This window comes from Nasonia vitripennis, unplaced genomic scaffold (assembly GCF_009193385.2).
Source record: "Nasonia vitripennis strain AsymCx unplaced genomic scaffold, Nvit_psr_1.1 unplaced0065, whole genome shotgun sequence".
NCBI classification, from domain to species: Eukaryota; Metazoa; Arthropoda; class Insecta; order Hymenoptera; family Pteromalidae; genus Nasonia; species Nasonia vitripennis.
In genome coordinates this window covers 33,565-37,935 of record NW_022279844.1, presented here as the reverse complement: position 1 = coordinate 37,935, position 4,371 = coordinate 33,565, and the positions used below count along the sequence as shown (strand labels likewise).

The 4,371-nt window shown below is 33.9% G+C and overlaps 1 long non-coding RNA gene across 1 annotated transcript; it reads right to left on the bottom strand.

Annotated features, from left to right (window-relative positions):
* Window positions 1-1,446: 1,446 nt before the first annotated feature.
* LOC116418152 lies at window positions 1,447-2,515 on the bottom strand. The gene is made up of 3 exons (XR_004228249.1): window positions 2,429-2,515; window positions 1,765-1,939; window positions 1,447-1,673 (listed from the first exon to the last, which is right to left on the bottom strand). It is a non-coding gene; the product is annotated as an uncharacterized LOC116418152 (long non-coding RNA).
* Between the last annotated feature and the right edge of the window lie 1,856 nt (window positions 2,516-4,371).

Genomic DNA, 4,371 nt, shown 5'->3' with positions numbered 1-4,371 from the left:
TTGACTCGTTCCAGCGACTTGTGTTTTGATTGTTGCTTGCTTCTGCCTGGGAGTGATGTGCGCCTCTATAGGCACCTCTTCCCCTTGCTCCTCTATCACTACCTCTTCCTCTTGAACCTCTGTAGCCTCTTGTTGACCTCCAAGTCCAACTATTATTTGAAATTTGTCCTTCTGTTTGTTCTTGACTTTTACAGTCCTTCATCATATGTCCAAAATTTCCACATTTATAACATTGTCTTTGATTTTTATTCACTGCGAATACACTCGAATTTCTAATGGTTGTTTCACACCTTTATTACTTTTCAGTTCAGCCATTTTAATTTTATTCTTCACATATTCTGCCGTTTGATCTTCATCTTTCAATGTATCTATTAAGTCGCCTATATAGCTATAAGACTCCGGCAATGTATTTAAGATATAATTCATTTTTCTTTTTCTGTTAAAGTAGCACCAGCACTTTTCAAATCATTAACACATTTTTCAAAATCCAAGAAAAACGTTGCTGTATCACTATAATTTTTCAATCTTAATTTTTCCAGTTTATTTCGGCACACTATTGCATTGCCGTAGATTCTCTTAAATACTTCTGATCAAATTTCTTCATAATTCAATAAGCCGTTGTCTCATTACAAATAAACTCCATTTGTCTATCCGAAATAGAGCTGTATATATAGTTTAATGCTTTCGAATCAGCTTCATCCCATGACTCTTTATCACTTACTGTTTTTTTCTTTTAATATTTTCTTCACATTTTTTCATTTTCAAATAATTGTAATTCTTATTTTCCACATCTGGTATTCTCTCCATCAAATACTGGTATTTAAAATCACCGTAATTCGTCATTTTGTATTTCTTGATGTTTACTAGTCTAGATATTTTTTATTTTTTTTAATACAACACTTCTCTTGATACTTTATTACTTATTACAATTTCATCAACCACGCTCTGCTACCATGATAAGGTGGTGGAAAATAAATACACTATTAAGTATTTATTAAGTGTAATTTAATATAATAAAACGTAAGACTAGATAATAATTATATTAAGCGTGATGCTACTACCGAGGACTCTATATAGTCTCTAACAACTCTCTTTCAAGCGAGCGCCCTGGAACTAGAGTTCCTTTCCACTCTCTCTCACTCATACATCACGCGCTCACACGAACACCGCTGACTCGTGCACTAGCACAAATGTACTTATACTTAACAACAATATTACATTTAAAAAATGCATTTATTTAAATAATAAACGAAAAGCTTTACAAAGCAACTATAATAATAAATAAATACTGACTTAGCACCACGTATGAGATCAAATATGTATAATGTACACCAGAATGAAGACTGCTGAATGATTCTAGCTTACTGGAACACAAAATTAATAAAAAATAGTAGGAAAATATATGATATTGAACATTAGTAAATAAATAAATAAAAAAATTTACCGTATAAATTTTCTTCGATGCCATATACTCCTCTATTTTCTTCATATCCTTGATATATGAGCTGCGTATCCTCTAACTCGTCCATTGTGAGTCCTTCGATCACCCGTGCGAACGCGCTTAGCTTTTCTTCGCCGATAATCCTCTTTGAGCGACTTCAAAGCCTTAGTCATGGCTGTGGCGAAGTTCGTGTTAGTAGGTTTATCAAAATTTTTGCTGTCCGACATTGCACCTAAAACAATTAATTTGAATATATAAATATACAATCAAAGTTATTAACAACTTTCCTTTTTTATTATAATAATAAGTAATAATGTACATACTTTCACAAGCTGTAGCAAACCGCGTGTCTTTGAGAGCCGTCAGTGCCTTGGTTTTTGATCCAAGCCAAGTTACTTTTTTTGGCAGGTCATCATCCTCGATTTGGAAGCTCTTCTTGAAATAAAGTGCAGCAGCATCATCGTGATTAGCACCTCCAACGTGTTGCAGATATAAGACCTAAAAAATAAACGTATGCAAAAAAAATTGTAATTTCAAAGTTTAAACAAATGTTTGTTTAAAAAGGTCTCTTCTAGAAAAATGATATTTTTTGTAAAGCCCCTACGACACGTTAATATCATGCTCTTAAAAGTTTAATTACCATTCAGAAAGCAGGAGGAGTACAAAGCCCCCAAGCAGTCACGGCGCGAGGTTTTTTTTTGCACTGGATGCTTTCTGCCTTCTGTATAAACTCTGTATACATACAGTTTTCACAGAATTTATCCTGAGGCTTGTCTACTAAGTTTTGAGTCTAAAAACTCACTAGATCAGAAAAAAAACATTTTTCAATCTAAAAATATTAAAATTTTGCTTTAGATAAATACAGGTGAATTCTTGAGACTCAGAACTTAGTACGGCAGCCCTCAGAATGAATTCTGTGGAAACTGTGTATATTTAGAAGCTTTTCAGAAAGCCGTAGGCGTACAGAGATAAAAAATATGCCCTTACAGCGTGCTTGCTCTGTAGTTTGGTACACTTCTTGCTTTCTGAACAATACTGAAACTTTTACAGCATGATTTTGAAGTCTCGTAGGATCTCACAGCAATCCTCAAGGCCTTGAATATCAAGAAGTTATCTTCAGAGACGTTGTTGAAATCGAGTAGATCCTGAGTGTTCTTGAACGGTAAACACTTGGGAAGATCCTTTATCGTGAGATTCTTCTTATATGCCTTAGCATTCTGGAGCATTCTCTGAAAATTAAATAATAATTATTATTGTAGTAATTACTGCTATTGCATAATAAATAAAAATTGTACTAACGCAGTTCTTTCGTCCAGTCTTTTTAAGATTACCCTACAATAATCATTAACATGTTATCGATAAATCTTTTTTAATTTTCCAAATGTATTAAAATCTTACCCATGCTTTTCCAAAATCTCTTTCACGACAGCGAGATCATTAGTGGATTGAGATCATAAAATGCAATAAAAGTAATGAATTAATTATTGAACTCATGATCAATTTAGATTAAAAAAAAATAAGATGTCTTACCTGATTGAGTCATAGTTGCTCCTTTTTTTTTCTCTTGGTTGTGGACGTTGACCAGGTGTGAGGTTTTTTTTCTGATGTGTATGGTTGTGTTCGTGGGAGTTGTTCTGGCGTGAGTGATTTTTCTTGAGTGTGTAGTTATGTTCGTGCGAATGTTTTATGTTGTATTAATCTTGATTGATTTGTGGGTTGTGCAAGTGGTTTTTGTTGTATGAGTGGTTGTTTTTGTGTGAGTGGTTGTCGTTGTGTGAGCAGTTGTTGTTGTGTGAGTGGTTGTTGGCGTGTGAGTGGTTTTGTCGTGTGAGTGGTTTTGTCGTGTGAGTGGTTTTTGTTGTGTCAGTGGTTGTTGTTGTGTCAGTGGTTGTTGTGTTAGTGAATATCTTAAAATACCTGGTTTGGTGCGTGAATTCCCAATAGTTTTTGTGTGAATGATTTTTCCTGGCATTTTAGGTGTGAACGTTGCTTCGTTGCTGAATGTCTACTTCGTGGCTACTGCTGATGACGAAGTGAGCTCGCGCATTGATTTGTAGATTTTCTTGGAGGCCTCGGAGTGGTGCAGTGTATTAGCTGCATTCTGGAGTGACACCATTTTCTGCATCATCCGTGCATTAGCCACATTGGCAGGAACCACACCAGCTTATTTAAACTGCTCCTTTGACGTCTATAATTAATACATAAAAATTTGTGTATTTTTGTATTTTCAATTTGAAATATTAAAAATAGTAATAATAAAAGTATAAATATATTAACTTAAATTACAATTTATACGTGATTAAATATTTTAAACTTTAAACGAGGATAATATAATAGCCTAGCAACAATAAAGTATCCTGATTGCATATCTAATGTAGGCTGATTCTGCCAATATGGCATTCTAAAACATTTATTATCGACTTCTAAGCTAACTAATATATCATCTGAAGACAAACGAGAACAAAGGAATATATCAACTGTTGAAGAGGAACAAGAAAGATCAAACAAATTTTCAATTGTCAAAAACCGCTTAACAAGAAGATAACATTCGTTCTGCAATTGGATTATATTTTTAATTACGCAGATAGCACCATCTCTAAGAATGATAGTAATATCTGGTTTGGAAATAGATAAAGAGTAGCTTCCCTGAACAACTTTCCTATACTGTGAATAATTTAAATTTTCAAATGGAGGTTCTGGGCCTAGTGAATGTGCACCAATAAATTTAACAGAATTTTTGTCACGGTGTTTATGAACATTTACCTGATAATTTTCTGCTCGTCTATTGGCAATTTGTTGGAGAGGTTGGTTAGGCTTTCTGCATAACTTCCTGAAATAGGACATATTATTCTCATTTGGAAAGCAGAATAAGAATCCAAGGAGCCAAAAGATCTAACGTCGTCTGCTAGATGTAGAAGAGCATGAACATA